Here is a 12,130-nt window from a genome sequence, read left to right on the forward strand (position 1 = left end):
GCAGTACTTGATACCATTATAAGTTCATGTACTCTCACTGGCCATTTTATTAGGTACACCTGTACCTGAATGAGGTGGCCAAAACTTTAAAACCACCTGTTCTTATAATGCACTCTGGCACGACACGTACATTATTTTGATGCTGCTTGCATCTTGTTCCTCGCTCTTTCTCCTCATCATGGTGATAACATTTTCAAGATACATTAAAGGGCAGCTTAATGGACCCATGTGAACCCAGACAAATTAATGCAAATTTAAAACGTCTGACATTGTTTGGCCATGTTAGAATTTGGCTCCATTTTCCTGTTTTTTTTTCTTTTTTGTTTTTTGCTCTTCTTCTGTTTTGCATTCTGATCTACAGTGAGACAAATGTTGTCTTGTTGGAATAAATTTCCACATAGGGAGAGAGGGGTCTAGTTCACAAAACTGAAAAGGAGGGGGACTGCGTAGGCTGGAACGTAAAGTGAGAAATTTTCCCCAGATCCCTTCCAAAAATTTGGGATTCAACATAATTCTTTTCTTTCCCTCTTCCATCCGTTCACCGGACTGGCATATGGGTAGCAGAACAGTCACAGCGGTTCAGTCAGAGGACCTCTTAAACATCCATCCTATCCTTGCTAATAAATTTTAGCTGAAGAAGTAAATGACAAAATGCTCTCAGCATTAAATGTCAGCTTTCTACGTAATGGATATCAGTGATAGTGTCATTATGTTTTTATGCCTGCTACACTCTGATACTGTCCATCTTTACAACATTTCGCAGCTTTTTGGTGGTAATTAGACATCAAGAATTATTAGAATATACCCACAAGACAGAATGCAAATGTCGAGAATGCTGCAACTCATTAACAATAGTCTTTGGGGGGAACAAGCTTTGATTAGATTGTTCATTCCTTCAAGGCGAATCCAGTTGAACAAAGACTTTCTGGTACATCGATAAAGCAGTGGATTTCACACTCTCACATTTTCCACTTTAAAAACCCACAGATACAGTTTGCTGTTCTTTTGATACACAATTACTGTAGCACCCACCATAGCACCATTTCATATCTTACTCCTTTATAATATATAATAACTGTATTACCCTAAAACATATGAAACAACATTTGGTTAAATGTAATTTTCTATGATGCACAATCTGATAATCGTCATAAGAATTCAAGCTCTCTCAGATTGCATGATTTGGCAAATTAAATGGGAATCTGGTGCGATTGGACAAGGAATAATGTTTCATTCTGTTTACAGAGTAAAACTGGGAGGAACAGATGACCAAACTATGAGCCAATTATAAGAGACTGTTGTTTTGACAATGTAAATTAACAAATGTAACTTCATAATTAGGAACTTGATGGATGCATAGCCAGTGAAAAATGAATAGCTCCGGGGGGTTTAGATAGTACAGGATTCAGCTCTACCCTGTGCAATTATGTTTACAGTCACTGTTAATTGATATCATGCATTGAGAAAAAAACAATACTGTGGATGGAAAGACACCTCTGCCAGATTTGATAAGAATTGCATTCATCTCCGCGTGGATGTGGAGGCCTTATTGTGACCCACTTAAAACTTTTTAAAAATACCGGACGGAGTCAGCTTCATTGTCATTCATCAACAGAAGCTCTTCTTGTCTGGTCTGTTAATAGAAATCTTTCATTGTCTTTAGTCCTTTCTTCCAATGGAGGGTAATTCCATTTGGGAAGTGCATATGGCTCAGGAAAAGCCTCATTCTTCAGCCGGTGAGCAATGAACCTAGTGGTGATGAATACCTGGGCCATGAATACTAAATGCTAGGTAATTAAAGAATACCTGAGGAATATTACCTTTAGCTGGAAACACCTGAGGAGAGGTCTGGGCTACTGTCTCTTAGGCTGCAGAGGGAGGAAAAAAGAAACGAGAGAGGGAGTCAGAGAGGAAAGCATATAAGGAGGCAGGCGTGAGTGATGGCTGCTCTCTGAATCAGTCATTTGGGTTGAGAATCTGACGTTTGATTAAGTCTGACCTAGATATCACAGACAAGAAGTCATGGCCTCCCACATGCACTGCAGTGGAGATTTAGACTTTTTGAGTTTTATGAGTTCCAGACTGAAGGGCATTGTACAAGTTCAGTCTGCTTTGTCAAGTTACAGTGAGCAGAAAAAATAAAAAAAATTAACAGGGGTAAACCAATACAACTGGACCTACTGTATCTAAGCTTGAAATGAACCATTGTAAAAAAAAGTATGTCAGTGTAATGATTTCCTTCTTTCTTTTTTGCCTATTCTGGTCTCTGGTACAGTGCTTTGAACACCCATTATTTACTCTGACCAAATACCTTTGACACATGTGTGAAAGCATAGAAAACGGACAATGGGAAGCTTCGTCACGCCTTAACCACCGGGGGATGCAGGCATCTTCGTATGAACTATGCCATTTGTTTACCTGTGCCTGCTGCTGCTGGTTGGAATCACCATTTAGCTGTTTACTTGTTGACATTTTCTGGAGATGGGAAGAAATGAAGAAGAAGAAAGTGTAAACAATGAATTTTAATAGGAAGCAACAGTATTTGGAAAAATGAAAGAATGAAAGCCCGACCTTTTTTGCGGAACGGTCTTTAACACTAGAAGAAGTAATTGGACTTACTGAAGAAACCAACTAAAAGATATTGTACATGCTTAGTGAAATTTCTATTCAAATGTACAGTATAGGCCAAATTTAAACATCATGTCCTCTAAACTGGCAGAACAAAATCTAATAATTGCACCTTTCTATCCACTAATGTTTTCCAAATGTTTGTAGTTAACTGCCTGTTGTGAAAAGTAACAAATGTATTAACTTAAGTACTGTTAGTAAAACACATTTAATACTTTTTTACTTCAACATTTTTATTTTCTGTTACTTTATACTTTGACTTCACTACATTTCAGGTATTCTACTGCTTGGGATATTACTGATTAGTGATTTTATTAATCAGTGATGTGAAGATCCATCTCGCCCATCAGTGGAAAGAGGCAGGCTACACTCTGAACCATCCCCTACTACATTCAATTCGCAGAAGTGTCTCCCAAACATTAAAATAAAAAAACGTTTCCCTCTGAATTCCACTATTGTTGAATGGCAAATTGATTATTTCCAGCCTGATCAAGTGCAGCACATGTTTCCCATCAGATATGTGTTTTACCATTTCTCTGTTGAAGCCAGACCTGCCTTCTTATCTCCACCAACTTCCCCATGTCTGTGAGTTAACACTGTCTGAAAAGTCCAGGTAACAAATCACAAAGTGCCTCTTGGGAGTACGCCCATTGACTTTCTGAGGCGTCTCACTGATGTAACCTTGACATTAATGGGAGGTTTTCACATTCTCAATTCCTATGGGGCTCACCATAATCTGTTATAGAGGTGGCTGACTTCCCTCCTGGGCCCCTCTGAAGTTTGAACTCAAGCAATAACCTTGTCTGGATGTGTTAGAAGGATGTAGCAAACCATCCTTCTCACTATCGTCTCGATGTTTACCAAACTCTCTTCACCCTTCACAAAGCCCACATTTGCTATACCTCCAGAGAGCAACACACCAATTACTCATTGTGTATCTTGATTGAATAATACGACTTTTAATTGTCTTGTCTTTCACAATTACGTCAGAGCCGTAACCTTTAATTAAGTGTCTGCCAATTATTTTATTCCCCTTTTTGTTCGAGTGGATGAAAGTAATTACTGTCACCTTGCAAAGTATGAGAAGTAATTAATCCTTTTCTGATTTGACCAAATCCCATTTTTTTTGGTCATTAGTTGGCCTTTTAATCCTTGAAAGATTATGTAGCCAGTTAATTATAGAAAATGAAAGTATTTAATTGTTTGTGCAGCATCAGTACAGGTTTTGTTCCTTGAGAAACACCCACCCCTTAAAACAGAAAATGATATGTGCACAATGCTGAAATATTAGATTTCTTTTTTTTTTAACTTCACCTATCAGCCTTTGTTCTACAGTTGTTTCGAGTCATGAATGAACTATGGCAACTGTAGGGTTCAATCATTTTGGAGCTTCACCTATACTACAGACCACCAAGGGTGTAGATTTGCACATAGAAGGTATAGACGTATCCCTATCAGAACTTTGGTCAGGTAAGGCCATGCACGACCCCAAACTTGTTTGCATCATCTTTGGATGGAAGTCATTTCAGATCATTCTGACGTGCCCTCCCAGGGCTACGTCTACAAGACAACTGCTCAAGACATGCTGGCATTTAATTGGCTGAAAAGGGAGAGGGCTATCTGCAGACTCATGTTATGTGCAAATATTAAATTTATTTCCAGGCAATGAGCAGGTGATAGCTGGGCAAAAATTTTAAAAAAATGTAGCATTTCACATGACTTATTCCTTTTCCTCTACGGGTGAATTCCACAGCACGTGTCACTTTGTCTGTGTCACATGTTGTTCTTTGTAGATATGCTATCAAAAGATAAGAGACATTGGTGAGTTCTTTTACTATCTAAAACAAAAGTAATAGTATGTGACGTCAAGGAAATGCCAGAAAAAACAAAACAAAAAAACATTCGCACAGATCCACAAACAGAATGTAGCAATGGACACTGATGTGTTTGGGCACATTTGCTTGGATGCTGCACTGCATGCAGTGTGTGACCTCTTTCAAAACCATTTATCAGGTAAGGCCAGGTGGGTTGCGGACCCAGAATGTGGGCCATTGTTGTAGGCCACAGAAAACCTTGGATGTCTGGGGGATCTCACCACCCTTTTCCTCTTTCCCCTAGCCCAGGAGCTCTATGTGGCTTCTATGTGAAGGCTCCAGCCCAGACCCAAACATGCATATTGTGCAGATCTGAAAGGACACTATAATCCATCGCCATACGTGCCAGCACCCCCCCCACCCCCCTCTAACCTGTATTCATCCCTCTCTGTGCCTGCATCTCTCCAGAGTGCCTTTACCACTATCCAATGCCGCGCCGCTTCACACACACACGCTAAAACGTGATGGCGAGCCGTCATTGTCCTCGTCTGTGGTCTCGACATGTGCTTCCCAACACGCTGCCAGTTTGTTATCTCATCCAGAGAGCATGGAAACCATTCTAAATCAGTCTTCTTCTTTCTGTCAGCTTGGAGGCTGCTGCTTTATTTATTTATTTGTTTGTTTTTATCATTCCACATGTGTGCTGCTCGCAGAAGCAGAATACAAGCAGAGAGCATCACGGTCGGCTATCAGCTTACAGTCCTGGCCTAAATAAATGCAGCCACTGACATTGAGATTCAGGTCCTGATGCCACTACCAACAGTTGGCTGTTCCCTCATAAAATAAAAGTAGTATTTATGTTGTGTGTTTTTTTTTTTTGTCACCACACCCCCACCCGACACTTTTTCTTCTTTTTTTTTCATTCACACCCACCCTGTCACTTCAGCCGCTTTGGCTTTCTCTGTGATGAATCTCAATTATGCCAAGGTCACCTTTCATTGCAATGATCTCTCTGCTGCTTTATTGGAACTGGCAGTACTTCCACACTATCATGGCCATACTTATTGACAGCCACTTCCTTCTCCAAAACAAAAACGCTAAAAAAAAGTAAATAAAGGAAGGGAGGCAAAAATGGCGAAGTTGCATCGCCTCTAATTTTGGCAAGTGGAATTGGCATGTCCACTAATAGTCTGTAATCATTCTATCTTTGTGCTATCCAGAAAGTGGGTGGAGGTGTTTGCGGGGCAGCTTCCTCATATGTTGGTTTCTACCGCTTTAATTGCTTTCACATAAATACGATGCTAAAAAGTTAGCAGAATACATGCTATGAAAAGACCCTTTTCTATCTGTGAAAATGCTGAGCATGTTTATTCCAAAACTACAGGCAGCCTCTTGGATTTAGAATAAGGGATATACTTTATCCATTGCCAGTCTTCATCGGCCCATTTATTTTGGAACCAGCTTTTATCAGAAGGATGAGGATTTATTGTTTTCCACTGTAACCATGACTACAGCATGATAGCACTCGTGAGGTCACATGTTTTTGTCTGGAATGGAGAAAGGAACAACACAGAGAGAGGCACAGGCTAATTTGTTTGTGCATAAACAAGACTTGGAGTGTGTGTGGGGGTAGATGGCACTGAGTTGACATCCCCCATTCACATTTGATGAGGATGCTAGTATGTGTAATTGTTGTTTCAATGCAGCATCTGTTGCTAAGTGAGGGGCGGGATGGGTGGGGTGGGGGAGCTCGCAGTTAGATAGTTAGCCTCACAATTGACAGTGACACGCTGATAAGCGCCAATGCGGAGCGTGTTAGCTGAACCAATAGGCCTTTGATGGCTCTCTGATATAACTCGTTAAACAAGCGTTGGACCATTTACCTCTGTGATGTGCAGTTTCTGATTTGTCCGTTTTCTACCACCCACACATCCTCGCAAAGCTGTCTGTTTTCAAAGGCGTCAAATCTTAATGGAACGACAGATATAAAGCTGTGTTATTATTTTCAGAACTTGGACATACTTGGCATACTTGGATCTCTTGAGAAACCTAAAGTATAAACATGAAAATGTACACGACATTTCTAATAGCGATGTGCCGCATTGAATTTGCTGAGAGATTATGTGATCACTGTTTATTTTTCGTGGGCCCAAACTAAACTCATTTCATTCTCAGCAGCTGCAAATGGATGCTGTGAAACTAGTGGCTTTTTTCTTTTTCCTCAGATGTTGACGCCATCTCTGGTCATTCCACTTTAATATCTGTCTTAAAGTCACAGGTCTTAAAGTCACACAGAATTAATGGAGGCTGGTGAATAGCAGCCAGTGTCTTCTATTGCACCAGTATTAGAGCCTGGAATTGAACTTCATCTTGGCACAGCTGGGACTGAGAAAGGATTAAGGTGTGTGTTTTCCTCTGTCCAATTGTGTTTCAAGATTTATTAGAAAAAGTTGTATGTATGATGTGGATTGATGCGGGGATTGTCATATGAAACTTTATTTTCATGTTTCTTGTCTTTCATTTATCTTTTTCTTTCCATCACTCAAAGATACTGAGCTGTGCAAGTAGAAAACATTTTCACACTTGACCAATTGTGCATATTCCAAGAGAAACCTGGGAAAAGGCACATCACAGTAAATGCCACAATGAACAGATGGAGTTGCCATTTATTGTCAAACAACTGATTTTAGGTTTCATTATACAGTGTAAACCCTCGCAGGGAAAAAAAAGAGAATGAATGGACCCACCTTCAAACAAGCCACTGACTCTCTAAATGCCAAATACGCCCAATCCTCTCATGTCTAGATGAATGGCAAGCTCTAGGCAGAGTGAGCTTGCGCCTCCTGTCTTTCTACCACAAAAAAAAAGTCAGATACCCCATGAGAGATGGAGTCTGCCAGTCTGATCACAGAGCTGCTGCTTTATGCAGAGAAAAACTGGGTTCTAAGAAGTTTGTGACAAAGTAGTTGTGGTATTTTATGATGTGGTTTCAGCCTGACACTGTGCAAAGAACTGCTCACTTCCCTTAGGATACCCTTAAGAACAGTATATGGTTCCATATGCCAAAGCTTCTATATAGAAAATGTCTTTATGTTTGTTGCTTTTCAGGTCTTCCAGAGTTTCATTGTTTTTGTGATTGTTGTGGCCTAAAATGCCTCATTTCACAGTAGGTTTTCTAAAAAACTGGGATAGATGCTGCAATTGTTTTACGATTTTTTTTTTTTTTTTACTGCAAGGTGGCACAGAATTCACCGGGGATTTCTAGACATAAATGTTGCGATCACAACATATCGAATTCCTGAAAGGGGTTGAATTTTGATTTAAAGACATTTATAGATTGGTTTCTTTTTTCTTGTTTCTTTTTTTGCAGTTTGTAAAATTCGTACTTTACACAGGGAGACCAGTGATAGTTGTAACATAATCAGTCATGATTTTCATAAACTCTCATTTGCATTTTGAGCTAAGACAATTGTGTTTTGTTCAATTTAATAACAAAAGCAGAGAGTCTGTATATCATGTCCTTTGCTATTAAAAATCCGTTGATTTAAACTGCATTAGCAGGAATCACTGGCTCCTTTAACCACAAGAGAGGAATTCAATGCCATGATAACTTAGTTTTTAATAAAGTTGTTTAAAATCTTTAATCTTTAAAAACACAACTTAGACCTTAACGGTTTCCATTTTTGTGCTAACGTTAACAAACTAGCTGTAACTAACTCTGCTGTGGTAAAATCTAATGGATGAAGGATGTGCACCACGGACTGGGGGATCTAACGCTTTGTCTTTTAAGACGTCAAGGTAAAATTCCACCTATTAAGTTGAGTAGGGGGCCTGATGGCTCAGTGGTAGAGCATTGGGTATGGATGCAGAAGGCTGTGGGTTTGAATCCCACCCTACCAGGTCTGGCCCTACTCAGCCAGCCTTGGTGCTGCCTTGGTGTATTCCACATGCCAAATCAACATGTGGAATACATTTCACTGTGGCGACCCCTTTATTATTAAAATAATAAAAAATAGGTTTTAATATTTCTCCTTTCATTGTGGACTGTGTACATTCTCCCTGTCCCTGTTCGTTCCAGTACTCCACTTTCCTTCCACAGTCCACAGACATGCATGTTAGGTTAATTGGTGACTCTAAAATGACAATGCGTGAGAATGGGTGTCTGTCTGTGTACGTCTCTCTGCGTTGGCCTTGAGATTGACTGCCGGCCTGTCCAGTAAGTATCCCAGCTCCCACCTCCCAGCTCCCCATGGTGAGGATAAGCAGGTGATGAACAGATGGAAATATGGTGGTTATCAAAGATATCTGTATATTACAATATCCATACATTAAAGTGCTTTTTTGTCACTTTACAATTTTCATCATAATTTTTCAAAAAAGTTTTTAGAACTTAGATGACATAAATTCGATTTTGTGGATCGTATCTCAGTAAATTACCTCTTATTGTTACACCAATCCCCAGCTACTGTTTCAACTGCCTCGTGTAACAACTTTATAATCACACCCACCGTATTTGAAATTAACTCACATAATCTGTGACTGTGTCCAAGACTTTGATGTAGTCAACAAATATGGGTAATACTGTGTATCAAAGTTCCACAGATATAATAAGAGTCACACTTACTAATGCTCAAACAAAAGGTGTTACTATCATCTCTGGACTATACGGTGGTGCTGTTATTGTTGGGTTTCACACTACAGAAGCATTTACCAGGTAAGATATTTACTGTGATATTAGTACTTGACAGGATATGACTTTTCTGTCATCATTTTTAATCCTGTAATCTTGACAAATAACTGTAATCACATGGCAGGTGATCCTGAGCACGACAGTGTTTATGGCAGTTTGCCATGCATGTTGGTGGTAAACACACACACACACACACACACACACGCACACACAACATCCCATGAAGATGAGCAAGCGGGACGTGGCTTGCTGGCGAACACTTTGATCGCCTTTCATTCACTCCCGCCTCTCATCTCTTTGGGCTTTTGGGGAAATGCACTGTTTAATCCGCCGTATGTCGCAGAAGTTTATACAAGGTACTCCACAGAGTTTGGGGGCTCACATTAGGCAGGGGAGGCGAAAAAAAAAGCATACATTTACACGGTTGAGTGGTGTAATCTTCATGAAATACCGGTAAATAGGGAGAGGAAGCCTAGTGGAGCCGTAGATTAATGCTGCTATCAAATGGCCTGGGACAAAGAAGGGGATGGCTAATGAGCTGGAAAAGGCAGGGCTGTTCATGGCATTAAATGATACAGTAGCACCATCTCCCTCCCGCTCGCCGCACTGCCATGTTCACACATCCTGATGTCGCTAACAGCAATGTAGGACAAATATTGGAAAATGTCGCTTTAGCGAGAACTACGGCGATGTGTTTGATATTTTAAAGATGGCTCCATCAAAGGCAGATTTCCAACGGCACAAATGCAGCTCTCTAATTTGACTCTCTCCAATATGCCGGATCTCCCTCCCTGCTCGATTTCTGAGAGGTCATTTACTGGCAACTTCTTTTTCATCCCCAAAAATTGCCTTCACATTTGGTCTGTTCTCTCTCGACCTCTCTCTCGCTGGCCTTTTATCGCCCTCTTTTCTTTCCTTTGAGTCCATTTCACTTCCTACCACTCTGTCTCTGCAGCCCACCCCCACCACCCTCCATTTGCCTTTCTCCCATAGCCATGGAATAATGAAAAACAGGATTCTCTCCCTTGTCTATCTCTTTCCTGTGGTATCATCTCAGGCATGCTTGTAACCTCCCATGACTGTCGCCTAGGTGACAGGAAGAGCAAGATGAACTCTTGGGCTTAGATAAATTTTGTCCTGTGCCCTGCAGAGGTTCTATCAATTTTTGATGTTCTACTGCCTCACAGACACTTTTGCAGGCATTGTTTCATGTTTTATTTAGCCGTGTGTTATAGCTGGGTTAAAGTTTCAGTAGACTGCTGGCCTGAAAGAGTCTGGCAGCATAGAGGAAATATCACATTGGGGGCAAGAGTGGCCTTTTATTACCGGTTAGAGGGAGCGAAGGAGAAAATATAAGGTAAAATTACACCTTACATGCTTTTAAATGAATCTGTGGTGTCATAGTCATGTCATTGTTCACCAAAATGTCAAACGCACAACTGACATCAAGTCTCAAAAGTAGGTGAATAGTAAAAAAAAAAAACCTGCAACAGTTTTCATCGAAAATAGGCAACAGAAAGAATGATGGGAAAAAAATATGTCTCTATTCTGAATGCAGTCAAACATGCAAGCATGTTGTAACTGCTTCAGGCAGTGACATATTTATCTTACTTGAGCCAAGTGACAGTTGTCTGCACAGCCATTTCATTTTACACGCCGCCACAAAAACGACGAGAAAAAAAAACTGAATTAATCAAATGTGGAGAGGTGGGAGAAGGAATAGGAGATGATGGCGTGTGTGTGTTGTGTGTGGCTGGATAGGGTGGGGGGTATATCCCCCAGTGATGCTGTGAATCAGAAGGGATGGGTAAATAAGTAAATGTGTTATGTATGACCAAGCGCACAGACAGGGCTTTGGGGCTACTAGCTGGTCCAGCCACGATGCACTCAGACAAGTGAATAAATCAGCACACAATTAGGGCTTGTGATTTCATTTATGCTACCTACGAGCGCTCCAGTGGCAGATTCTGGCAGATGTCATTTCTAGCCAATTGATTTTGCTGCTGTCCCGAGGCCCAAGCAGTCATGGCCCCTCTATCCGGATTACAAATGGATGGCAAACACAAGCCAAATGGCTGTCCAGGCAATTTCTGCATGATAGGAGTAGAATAATGTAAAAGCCGTCAGTGGCACTAAAAGAACAAAGACAGAAACACACACACACACAACTGGAGGCGCTGCCCAAGCTATAAACACACTGTGTCCGTGTTCATATATGCATGTGTAAACACAGGACTGTGAAATTTATTTGCGACATATTTACCACACACACACACACACACACACACACACACACACAAAAAAAAGACAATTTCAGGCTTGAATTCCTTAAAGGTGCAACCTGGGTGCATTTACTTCAGTGGAAAAGATTGTGTTCAAAATCCAGTCTTCAGTGGTGAATGGACTTTATCCGTGAGCAAGTGTGGTACAATTGTTTCTGAGCCACTATGAAATTCTCCTGGGGTTTATGCACATGAGATGTTTTCACTTATAGTCACGTAACAGGAAAAGAAAAACTGCGATGCAATCACGACTCCCCCCCGATCATTCATCGTCTCAATCATCACGAGAGAGGGCTTAAGCGCTTGCAATGCAAATCGACAATGTCATTTCAAAACTGAAGCGAATAAAGACCATGCCCCTGGTCTGAAGCAGTTCATCAATCTGCCAAGTGCATCCTCTTTCATGTTCCATGGCTCTGTTGTTGCCCTTAAGTTTCAATATACCATTTTCATTGCACATCTGGTACCGTGGAATAAAATCACACTTCCAACAGCAAGGATAAAGAGTCTGTTGCAGTCCCATGTTGTGGGTGGAACTGAGGTTAGAGTTAACATTTAGTGGTTTAGTGTGTCAGGTTGTTAAATGTTAAAAAAAAAAAAATTAATTATGCCGCTGGCTGTGTCACTGTTAAATCAGAGGACATGCAATAAAAACAACAGAATTATTCCTCATATCATTTTGGACATAGAGTAGGTAAAGAAATAAATGATGTGTT

Source organism: Channa argus, chromosome 2 (genome assembly GCF_033026475.1).
Source record: "Channa argus isolate prfri chromosome 2, Channa argus male v1.0, whole genome shotgun sequence".
NCBI lineage: Eukaryota > Metazoa > Chordata > Actinopteri > Anabantiformes > Channidae > Channa > Channa argus.